General features: G+C 42.6%; 1 protein-coding gene across 1 annotated transcript in view; it reads right to left on the reverse strand.

The window, feature by feature from the left end:
- Efnb2 (ephrin B2) overlaps positions 1 to 13,191 on the reverse strand; it is a 44,542-nt gene that overhangs the window by 8,547 nt on the left and 22,804 nt on the right. The window lies entirely within an intron of this gene.

Consider the following 13,191-nt stretch of genomic DNA (forward strand, 5'->3'; position numbering starts at 1 on the left):
TGGGGGGTTGGGGGGGTAGGGGCGAGAGAGGTTGTAAAAAATGGGAACCAATTCACAGCTTTAAAAACTGAAACCTTTTCCTCCTCCATTAACAAAAAGAAAAAGAAAAAAAAAGAAAGAAAGGAAGAAATGGAGGTGGGGGAGGGGTGGTATGTCATTATGGGGGTTGTGGAGGGTAGACCCTTTTAAGTTAACTTGGAGCTTGTGAAAGTCAGAAGTAGAGCCTGGGAAGAAATCATGACCAACTGTTGTTAAAAATGAGTGAACTGTATGGTACCGTTCCACGTGTCTCCATGAAAGGTAATGGTCATGGAGAAGTGTGAGGTCTAATCCTGATGTCAACTTGATTGGGTCAGGAACTTTGTAGGTCACTTGTGACTCTTGTGTCTTTGAGTGTGTCAGATTCTTTCCCAGACAGAGATCACCGAGGTGGTCAGATCTGTCCTACACGCATATGAGTGGGACCATCCAGTGCCTGGGGTGGGGTCTCTGACAGGATGATGGGCAAAATGAGAAATCCAGGTCAGACACTCTCACTGCTTCCAGACCCTCTAGAGGTAAGCACGCAGTTTTGTCCTTCAGGTGGCATGGGACTGACTGTCTGCTTGTATCCCCATAAACTGCAAGCCATAAGGAGCCCTTCCTCCTTTAAGCTGCATTTGTCCCTGCAACAGAAGTAACTAATATGGCTAGGACCACCATCTGACAACTTGTCACTTGAAAAAAATCCATTTTCAGATGTTCCTACCAACAGAAATCTTTAGGAGTGTAACACAGCAATAAAAGCCTTATATGCCATAGATCTGATACAAATGTGATTTTTCTACATGTCCTCAAAAGTTAGAACAATTCTGAGTCTAGAAGACCTGCCCCTACTAGAACAAAGGCCCTGTGCTCTGTCTTGATTGTGCCTGTTTCCTGGTCATGAGTTACTGAAATACATCACAGGGTTAGTGTGCTGATGTCCCCTACCCCCCGCCCTGCCTCCCATCAACCCAGAACCCTGAAGCTTTAAAAGGCTCAGCATTGACTTTGAAGCATAACAAGAGAATTGCTAATACTTGGGAAATAAAATCTATTTCCATTCCATTAGATAGTTTTACAACTATTTATAGCTTTCATTTGAATGTCCCTGGTAATTTTTAACTTAAAGAGTAAAAATAAACATTACTTCATTATGCTTAGTTTTCCTTTGTATCAATCCACCAGCATTATCTAACGTGGCCACAATCATTGTATTACCAAATGGATAAAATTGCATTTAATCACTGAGAGACAGGAAAAATAAAATTGTTATACTTAAGCTTTATTTAGTGCCCAGACATTTTTCTCCCCTGGCCTAGTTGGGAGGAAAATAGACTTTATTAGATTAATAATTACTTTAAAACTTTCTATATCCTGTTGGGAGGTGGGCTTAATAAAGATACTTGGGCATTTTATAGCTGGCTTCTAAAAGCTCTTGCTTCTTGGGTCTAACTCATAGCATCACTTCTCTTTCCTGTCTCCTCTGAAAGGAGCAAAGGTCACTGCCCAGCAGAAAAGCACCCTGAACTGGCTGTGGTATCCATGTCTGCAGTCCTAGCCACTGGAAGCCTAAGACAAGAGGATTGAGGGTTCAAGGTCAGTGCAGGAAGCATAAGAAGACTCATTCTCAAAATACGAAAACAGCAAACCAGCTATACAGAGTTCGAGATGCCTGAGTTTCCAATTATCTGTAGATCTTCTGGGCAGTGACACTGGCTATACGAGCACACAGAGAGCTAGAGAGGTGGGAGCTGGTAAATAGACCACACAGACAGAAGATGCCTGGGTCTTGGACCATCCCCACAGAGATGAGCACTGCGTTTGAATGTGCCTCTGTGTGGATGGATCGGCTTGGCTTCAAAGCCAAGCTACAGCTTCTGACCGTACTGGGTCCAGTAGAGAAGAGTAGGACCTCAGGTGGAGGGCGAAATAGCCCACACGTGGGGCCCGGTTCCCAAAGAGACAGTGGATGATTCAGGACAATCCCATCAAAGGACACATCTCTGGGTCCCGTGGTCACACTATGGAGGACTGGTCACACTAGTTCAAGTGGCCATGCGGGACTTGTAGATTGGCAGACATTTGAAAGTAAGTATGTCAACCAATCAGAGCAAGTTCACCAAAGAGACACAAGATAATCACGCATGCAGTCAGGAAAACCACCGAAGCCGTGTCCTTCCATAGGGCTGACCTTAGCTAACAGTCAGCACTTTATAAGAACCTCTGTCAACACCAATTCTACCTGAACCGCCCTGGCTGCTCACTCTATACCACACACTGGCCATGCAATTCTACCTGAACCGCCCTGGCTNCTCACTCTATACCACACACTGGCCATGCAATTCTACCTGAACCGNCCTGGCTGCTCACTCTATACCACACACTGGCCATGCTAAGACAACACCTTTCCCCCTAGCTCAACACAGGCATCTGGAAAAACAAAACAACCTAGCAGGGGCTTAACTGGCAAACTGAAAAAGCACCATCCAGACAGACACATGACTTTAATGTCACCATAATGTCACCACAACACACAGAACCAGACTGCTGTGTCCTCCCACCAGGGCCACTTCTCTGAGTGCCAACAAAATAGAACAAAAAGCATGAGACATATAAGTTGAGAAACAAGGACCCTGGTCAAGATGTGGCTATTTAATGTCAACATACAAGCTGGGGAGCTAAGATCTTCCTACTTAGTCCAGTATCAGTTTAAATTCCAAAAAAAAAAAAAAAAGTACAATACAGATTCAGAGTATATACCATGGAGACAGGATTCAGTCTCTAGAGCCCAAGTTAATGCGTTTTCATGGCTCAGTTAGCAAGGTCATTCTCTGAGATAACTGACACAGAAGGAGAAAAAGTCCTAAACACAGAAATAATAATGTCCAGGAAAAGCCAAAAATCAATGCCTGTTTTTAAAAAGGACAATGAGACAATGTCTGGAACAAACATCGGTTCAAAGCACTGGGAAGAAGAGAAGATTCATATTCTCTCTCTGTCTCTCCCTCTCGTTCTCTCTCTGTCTCTCTCGTGTTCTCTCTCTCGTGTTCTCTCTCTCGTGTTCTCTCTCTCTCTCTCTCTCTCGTTCTCTCTCTCTCTCTCTCTCTTCTCTCTCTCTCTCTCTCTCTCTCTCTCTCTCTCCCCTCTCTCTTCCACTTCTCTTTTTACTATGTTTTCCATTGTTCCTGCTGAGAGAAAGAGTGGAATGCATCTCCTTGATTTCCAAAGAGATAACAGGAATCTGGCTAAACAGCAGGAGTTCAGCCTTCCTTGCCGCAGAGTATCTCACCCCATAATTCCAGCTTGCTTTGTCCTTGAGCAAAAAGCATCATAGCCCAGTCCCTCAAAGTGTCCCGTGAAGAAACAAGAGCATAAATGTCCAATGAAGAAACAAGAACACAAAGCAAGACATTCTCAAAGAGAATCGTTCATTCAATAAAGCATAAAACATGCACACACAACAAGAACATTCATTCAACGAAGCACAAAAACGCATAACGCACAGACAACAAGAAAGCACCCAGCGTGGCTCTTTGCTGGGTTCCTTGCTGGGCTCCCACTCCCATTTGATGAACTTTCTTTGCAGTAGGAGACTGTCCAGACTTAGACACCATAAAGCAGCAGGGATGGAGGACATATGTGTTTCTCATCTAAGGGAACAATGGGCCCAACTCCCAGGAAGAATCGCTCCCATTAAAACTGTGTCACTGTTACTGCATTTCAAAGTCTCCAAGCAGCCATTCACTCCTGGAGAGTAACTGGCCCAGTAGCTTCCACATAACACAACCTCTTAGCTCAGTGCACTGAGCAAAATGACTTTGGAAAAAACCAATCTAAAAAAAAAATAGTAAAAACTTAGATACCCCCCTCTTCTCTTCCAGCATTAAGGAATGATGGAAGCTGTGGGTTAAGTGCAAATAGATAGTTTTTCCTCTGTGTGTTTGGAGGGCTGTCTTAATTTTATTTTCTGAGCTTCAGCACCCCATATGAACTACGATGGGATGGTTCATTGACAGTTCAGAAACAGAAGTCTTTAAAAATGTACCCACTTGGATATGTCTTCTAGCAAGCCGCTCTTATATAGGAGAACAGCTGCAGTATCTAATTATGAGAGCCATAGCTGAAACTAAGATTTATCATGGGTTACTCCTAAAACCTTCCAACCACGGAAAACGATATGAAGATTAAGCATGTGCCTATCCCGGATGAGTCAGTTACCTTTGAGAAGTAGTCCTCAAAAGAGAATGGCTTACAAAAGAGGGGAGCAGGAATACATGGCAGACACATGTGCTTGTGTGCCACAGGTCTATATAGTATGTGTGAGAATGTGTGTGCACGCCCACACGTGCATGTGCGTGTGAGTACATACATGAGAGTACATCAAGAAAACAGGTTGAGGACCAGGTATGGTGGTGTGCATACCTTTAATCCCAGCACTTGGGAGGCAGAAAGAGTTGCATCTCTGTGAATTAGCCTGGTCTATATAGTGACTTTTAGGCTAGTCTGTGCTCTGGACTGAGAAAGGAGTCTCAATGCTCAGTACCCAAAACCTTCCAGAGTGTGGAATCTTTTGGAATTTTGGACATTTGTACAGAGTTGTCTGTACCAAAAGTTTTGGGATTTGGACTTTGAGTTTTAGGTAAGGGCTGTTCAGGCTGTACCCTCTGGGCTCAGCCCAGACCCCTGACACTATCCTGAGAAAAGTGAAAGCAGGGCCGGCCATAAACTACCCCTGGTCCTGTTTTAACTCAAGAGATGCTTCAGCATGGAAAATCACTTATGAAGTTGTGCATTTTCCCTCAAAATATTGCTCCCACTAATTCAGTCTCTTGATTTTTTTTAAATGGATTCTGTTTTAAAAAATGCTGTTTTCTAGTATAAAATTTTACTGCTAACTCTGTAGTGACTTGCACAGGCAAGGACTTCTCATTAGGCAAACATTAATAATAATAATTTTTAAAAATAACGTCATTTACAAAGTACTACTCTTCTTATTTTACATACTCTAGGGTGTTTGTTATTGTTACAATCCAGAGACAGTCATTGGAATGAGGATAGTATAACCTACAATAAAGTAACAATTACCTCTACAGGGGAGTCACCATTGACCTGAATTAAAACTACTAGAGAATTGTGTTTTAAAAATAGGTTGCCAGATGACCATTTCAATAGTAATGACTAAAGTCACATTAAAAAATGATATAATAGTTCTAAAGATAAGACATAATTCTCTATTGTCCATTAACTTAAAACCCCAGATTTTTAAAATGCAAACTTCCTGTTCAAGACAGTGATAACATCTCACAAAAATACCCTGACTCATGAGCCATATGTAACTGAGTAGATTATTTGTAGCACAGAACCCATTCTCTCCTCTCTGATTTTTTCTCTTTTAACATTCTTGATTTTTAAAATATCTTTGTGGCAACACAGAAATACCTAACTAGGAACGGGTTAGCATGAAATGTCCATGGTCAGTGGGGATAGGGAAGGACATCCCACAATCCTCTCGCTCGCCCGACTGTCACTAATTGCAGGCAATGATATTAATGACCCAGTAATTACAGAAAGAGCAGACGTGAAGTAGAAAGCATCCATCCGAGGAGAGTCCGTGGCTAGGCGGTAGCAGCTTCTGTAATGGTTGAACTGATGCCTGCTGACAGCTTAGGATGGGACACTTCAGAAGAGGCAGCAGTACTCTTGTGGCCTAACAGTTTAGATGGTCGTGACATCATTTGCTTTGACCATTGAGAAGCCAGCAGTAACCACAATAAAGTACCCCTGTTTAAATCTGCCCTCTGTGTGAGCCCTACTCATGCATGCAGGACACCTCCTCTCTATTCAAAGAATCAGGGGCAGTTTCTCAAACATTTCTTCCAATGAAAGAATTAACTTCATTCCATGGCTTAAGAAGGAAGAGGAAAGCTAGATTGATTCACTAATGCAAAGTGACTTTTAAGCAAAGTTAGCATTCAGCAACACATAATCTGGTTTCTCTATCTGAGATCGATTATGTTCTTGCCCAAGACTGGGCTGATCTATCAGTCCATTCTGCTATCCACCTACCCATTCACACAAATACCCACCATCCACCCATCTTCTCAACCAACATCCACCATCCACATATCCAACAGTCTACATATCTACCATCCATATATCCACCCATCGACTCGCTCACCATCTACCACACACACACACACACACACACACACACACACACACACACACACACACACACGTAGCCACACGCAGCACTTATACTTAGCCAAGGAAACTTAATAACTCTTNGTCTACATATCTACCATCCATATATCCACCCATCCTCTCTTTCTCTCTCTCACACACACGTACACACGCACACACACACACACACACACACACACACACACACACACACACACACGTAGCACTTATACTTAGCCAAGGAAACTTAATAACTCTTAATGTCTCTGTTCCAATATTGAACTAACTTGATTTTAATTACATTATTATTTAGCAACTTCTGTTGATGAGCTCAAAGTACTTGCTAATGCCATAAAATCAATCTAGTATAACCTTAATTGGGAAAAAAAAAGCCAAAAAGATTTTAAATCTATTAGTAGATTTAAAAATAGAGAGAAAAAAATTGAAGTGTGAACAAGGGCGTTTCTCCCACCTTTCTACCCTGTAGGTCTTAGTTGCCCAGCTAGTTTTCAACTCCCGGACTTGGTCTTCGGGGTAGCTAGGACTAAGCACATGCTAAGACTAAGTACATGCCACAACACCCAGATTGCCTGCACTCTTGTAGGTTTTCTTAGTTCAGCTCGGGATGTATGACTGAGTTAGTTATATGCTATATAATGTATGACAGGGCATCACTACCGACCTATGTTTGATAGAAGAGGAGTTTGCTATTTATATTGCAGGAGTTTAACACAGTTCCACATGTATTGTGCCTGCCTCTTGTCTTTACCCTCTCTGTGTATGTGTAAGCATGCGTGCACGCTCCAGCGTGTCTCTGAGCCACTGCGCTGTCATGCATGTGCTTTGCATGACTGGACACCATCATCACTATTATTTTCTATGCATAACTTTCTTTGCTAACCCTACACATATATCATGTACATCTGCATGTTCTCATTACGGTGCACATATGGCCCAGGAGACTCACAATGGAGACCTAAGGGTTTGAAGGCCCCATATTGGGTTTGGCCCTGATGTTTCACGGCATGTAAAGTGTTCTAAGCCACAAACACTGTTTGGGTTTCTTCACAGCAGTGAAAAATTTCTATCTCCTGTGCTGTTAGACTTGAAAGTGAGGCAGGCATGAAGGCCACAGCACTCCCCCAAGGATCAAACACATCCAGACTCAGAGTTAGCACTTTAGGAATAAATTTAAGCCTCTTAAGAACTATATAAATCAGTTTTTCTCAAAGTAATCTTTTTTTTTTTTCCTCCAAAATGTCTGTCTATGCCTCTTGGCTATTTTTTTAAGTGTTTTATTTTGCTTGAAAATTTTATCTTCATGATGAATATTTAAGGGCTGTTAAGAAAGAAACGTGTCCTCTTTTATGCACTGGGTCTCTAGCATTGTTCAATTATTTATAAATCTATGTGAACCGTTAACAAGCTATAAATACAAGGGTAGAGATATAAAGATGAGTTTTATGAAATAATAAAGACAGTTTTATTCTGAGTAATTTCCTGAATAACTTCTTGGCTACGTGAAGTCTTTTATTTCTCATCTTACGTATTTTGTATTCACGGTGTTTATTCTTCCTCAATTTTTGCTCCTCGTGCTGGGGTCAGTCGTTACTTTCAGAGCAGGGGGTGGTAATGGCAGGCCTGTCTCTGTCCGGTTTACAGGAGTGTGTGGTCCCCATTTCCCAGGAGATGCCAATGACTGAACAGAATCCTACCCAGGGCAGTCTCATCCTCTGATCTTCTGCACCACCCAGGCTAGCATCCAGGTGGCCATGACTCTGCTAGACTTGGGAGCCCCGAGTATCTGGGTGCAGTCTCAAGATAGGCAGATGCCAAACTGGGCTTTCCTTAGACTAAATTCAACATGGACCCCACCAGATCCTTGGGAGAGGCTTCCTATAGATGGAACACACAGGTCTTCCCTGGCATGATGACTGATATTTCCTGTGTCCTAGGGAAGCAGAACATGTGAGAGTCTGATGAACTGGAAAGTAAGAGCCCCAACCATAGGTGTATCAACACTCTTCCCTGTCTGAGCCTCCAGGGTCTGCAGAAGAACCTGCTGTCAAGGTCAGGCGATTCTGGAACAAACCACACATTAAGTGTGTGCTTCTTGGTCAACGGGAACAAAAGGGCTTTAGTGACAGACAAAGAAGACAGAGTGGGAATTGCTAATGAGTAGGGATGCCCAGAGCAACTGTGGTTTTGCTTATGCCCAGACTCCAAACGAAGCATGCTTTCTATTCCCATCCTTCCCAGGCAAACCCTCTCGCAATAAAGCCCACTTTTGCCTTCAGCCTCCAGCCTTTTATTGCCTCTCAGTCCCACTGTTAACTTGTTCTTGGTTGGTAGCCACACACAGACACCAGCCATCTGACATATTTGTCCTCATGGGAAGTGTTTTTACCCCACGAGCAAGTATGCTCATGACGATTTTAAAGAAGAGAAGACACATTGGCACATAAAGCCCAGGGTGGCCAGACTGGGTCAACCGTGTTTCTAAGTGTGGCACGTACTCTTCTTCTGTTCCTTCTACAGTATGGCCTCTGGGAAAGTTCCATTATAAGAAGAGGAGCTACAGAGGAAACTGGGAATGTGCTTAAATGCCTCCACTCAGCAACTGGATGCAATGACATTATCAAACACACATTTTCACCCCTAAGCCAGGAGACCGGAAGACAGGATGCAGTTTCTGTGTCACTAAAGCTATCCAGTATCCACTGAAGGAGCATGGCTGCTGAACATTGCCCATACATAAATAACCCATTGAAAGCATGGCTGCTGGACATCTCCCATACATAAAGAACCCACTGAATAAACTTCACAATCTGTTTATGGCCACCATATACTCTTATATGTTCTAATAACTGTCTTTATGTCAAGGGGCATGTGAAAGCTGCTCTGGGATTTAATATTTTTCCAGAGAGACAGTACAGGACACTCAGTGTGTTAGTGTAACTTCCCACAGTCATCACCAAAAATGAGCAAATCAAAGCCAGAAAAAAAAAAGATATGCAACATGTGATCCACCAAAACGAGGAGCAAACTATTATATTGGCTCTTTAATATTTTTTGCTTTTACTTGGGCAAATATTTCTCTTTATTTTGTGATTTTTTTTCCACCTCTAAAATGGAATGTACGCTTAAAAAAATTCCAACAGTGTATGTAGAGCCTCCCAGTTTTGCACTCTCTCAGTAAAGAGGCTTAAGAAATGGAGGATCCCCCAGACTTGATGGCTCAGCAAGGCAGGGTGGACATGGAGAGCTGACTTCAATAAGGCACTCAGTGACTTCAGTGACAGTAAGTCAGAAATAGTGACTTCCAGATGATGCTAAGAGACTGTGATCTGCCTATGGGTGTACACTAAAACAATATTCAAACCACATAGGACCAAAGGCAAGGAGCAGTCTGAGGTCAGTCTATAGCCCTGCGGTGGCTCCTGCGCTCCTGAAGTCAGTATGCGTCACTACCTTCCACCTTCACTCATGTGACCGACCAATCTACGTAGAACCTGTAAGTCTCAGGCTGGGCCCCAGCACACAGCACCTGCCTCAGGGTTCCAGGGCCAGCAGAAGGAGCTTGCTGTCTCAGTTCACTAGCTCTAAAGAAGCTTGGACAGTTTCTCTATGAAAACTTCAGTGGTGAAGGCTGGGCACTCAGAGAGTAGTAGATAGATATGCCTTCCCAATAAAGACTGGGCAGCTTGTTTAAAATAATATATCCAACCATGAATGTCTATGACGGGCGGATAATATCAGGAGATGCAGTTTCTTCGTAAACAATTAAGTGAAAGACATGATAAAAGTAAGGACAGGTTATATAAATCCAAGCTCTGTTTTTTAGGCCATTACGGATCTGAATGTAATGAAGAACAGGGGGATTTTCAGACCGTGCGGTCATAACATCCCCATCTTTGGATCACGTATGATTAGAAGAGTTTATTATGTAAATTAAGCCCAAGGCTGATTACTGAAATAGGTCGCTTGAGAAGTCAATTCTAAACACGAAGGAACTCCATATATGTCACTTTGCCACTTGTCAAAGCAAACAATCGTGTGCAGGAAGGTTAATGAGGAGGCCTAGAGTTCCATCATGTCACTTCTTAAGGGAACCCAGTGGAGAGATGGTGGATATAGAATAACATTCCAATTACACACTTGTGTTGATTTTAAAACCCAAAGACGCAGTGACTTTAAACTGGGTAACACTACAAGTCAAATGAAAAATTCTTATTAAAAAACTGAGACCAGACCCTGTCAGCTGTAACTGGGAAGTATTGGTGACCGGGCAGATGGTCTGTAGGTCTGACCATCACAGACCAGACAACAGTGACAAAAGAATGTTCTAGAGAAGGAAATAGAAATGACTTCCGTCAAACTCAGCTAACAGACATGAGGCTGTGCACTTTTGGGAGACAGCCCAATACCAGCAGAGCCATGTGTACTTCCCCACCGGGGTCTACCAAGCACTCCTCCAACCACAGCTGCTTTTACAGCACCCCCCCCACACACACACACACACCATGGAAACTACCATATGATGCTCCTGACATTGTCTGGGGTCAAAGTGCCAAGCAGCTGGATGCTAAAGACTTGGAGTCAGAAACTCAAATACTGACATTATTTCCTATCTCCAAGTAAATCATTCGCTTGGAGTATTAAAAATATACTTGTGAATCTGAGCTTTACCTGTTGTGCTACCCAGCACTCTTTATGAACATACTGCTTTAAAGACTATTGCCTGTACATACTTTCCTTCTGAAAAAAATAAATAAATAAAATAATCTCTCTCTCTCTCTCTCTCTCTCTCTCTCTCTCTCTCTCTCTCTCTCTCTCGGTGTGTGTGTGTGTGTGTGTGTGTGTGTGCATGCGTGTGCATGTGTGTATGTATTTTGTACACATCTGTTTGATAGAAAAACTGGTGAGTTTTTCAAGTCTCTAGGCTGTTTTGGTACTATTTTAAAATTTGATCTTATCATTTCCCTCCTTTCAAGGGAACTTGTACGGCCATGGACACTACTACAGTGCGGGTGAGAAACTGGCTTCTACATGTTGCTAAGTATTTGAATCTCTTCTGCCTGTGACGTAGAGGAAGCCTTTCAACTTTGCTGCAAGCAGCACTGGGCTTCCTGGAAAAGTCCTGAGCCACTCACAGGCCTGGGAATATCTTGTTAGAAGAAACATTCCCACAGTACTTTATTGCTTGCAACAGGACAGCCAAATGTTTTTAAAGATGGTTTCTAGCTATTGAACATACAGAGGAATCTTGTGTGTAGAGGAGGATGGCTTTCCAGTTGAGCTCATCTTGCTACAGCCTCTTGAATTACAAGCCACCCCATGCTTGGACATGGAAAATCCTAACTCTAAGGACAGTTCTGAGGGCCAGAGTAGTGAGAAGCATATTAAAAACCTCTTAATGTGGCCTAATGAGTTCTCTAAAACCAAACAAACAAAACCAATAGGTGCCAGTGTTGAGCAGACTGCCATTTTAACTACAAATTAAACTGTATGCCCAAGTCTAAATGTCCTGCACATCGAGGAAGTGCAGTTATGACAGGCGCATGCACACTATGATGCATTAAGAGATGCTGGTAAACCACTCATTTAGCCACATTTTATGTGTGTATATTATTTCAAATGGAAGGTTAAACCTTGAATGTTTACCAAGCTCCCACTTGCCCTAGGTAGGAAGCTAGGATCTTCAACACCATCATTCAGGATGTGGGAGCCCTTGGGGTTCCTCTGGCAGCATGCAGCTTCAGGGTTGGGCATTCCCCATTTTGGGTAGTGCTGAGCTCTTTCTCCACTCACCTGGAGCAGGGAAGATTCAAAGATTCTGAAAGGGACAGTTTCATTCTCTATAAAAGTCATGCTGGATCATGGCACCCATTAACAGTCTTCAGTTTTGAGTGTGTGTGTGTGTTTCCAAAAGTTTAGCTTCCATTTATTTTACCTTGTAACTACTTTATATCTTCAAAGATGGCCCGATTATCTTACCACCCCATCTGCCTTGTTTCATACCAGAATGCTTTTATTTTCATTTTATGGTAATTATTCCATTAAATATCTAACTTACTACTTAGTCCTTTTTCTTTCTTTCTTTCTTTCTTTCTTTCTTTCTTTTTTTTTTGTTGTTGTTCTTAGAAATCTATTCTCTATGTATCATGTATCATGTTAGCTTCAAAAATTGTTGTCTATGTGTCATTTGAAGCAACAACAGACAAGATAATCATGGCCCGTGATCACCTTTGCTTTAATCACTAATCATACCAAGGAACACTAGATGAATATACAGTGAACTGCTGTTTCTTCCATGTAAAGATTATAACAGGAGACAGGCAGATTTCCAATCTAATGATAATGGTAAGGCATCCAATCTGGGGCCAACTTCACCTCAAGGAATTGAAGGCCAAGGAAAGAGCAAAGAATGTAACTCCAGGGCTATGGCTATAGCTCAGTGGTCAAGTACTTGCCAACATGCATTGGGAGTATCATCCTAAACACCACAATTTCAAACAACAGCAAAAAGCCCACAAAGAATAGTCCTGGAACCCAAACAAATTAACCAGAATCCACTGTTTAAATACTGTGAGCAGCTGTCTCTGTGTATTAGATTCCACTCTACCAAGATCACCGACACTGGGAACAAGCCTGCTTGGCACTAGCTGTAATGTACACACAGTAGGCATGTATCACAATGGGCACAGCTCACAAATGCACTCCAGGTGTTATGACAGACACAGGGTGTCATTCAGGCAGCACACCCATGCCTTACTCCTTTTCATCAGGACTCAATGTGACCACTTCTGCTTGACTACTGGAGCTTCTCTGTAAAACCCATGCTTCTAAGCTCTGAGCTCTGCCTGTCTGGACTGATACTAATTGTCCCACTATTACTCTTTGCTCTCTCGAGTCCTGGCTCTGAAACACAGTTCTTAGAACAGAATGCACAGTAATGAATGAGTGGATGGATGGATGGACAGA

The sequence above is a fragment of the Mus pahari genome, chromosome 19 (assembly GCF_900095145.1).
Source record: "Mus pahari chromosome 19, PAHARI_EIJ_v1.1, whole genome shotgun sequence".
NCBI classification, from domain to species: domain Eukaryota; kingdom Metazoa; phylum Chordata; class Mammalia; order Rodentia; family Muridae; genus Mus; species Mus pahari.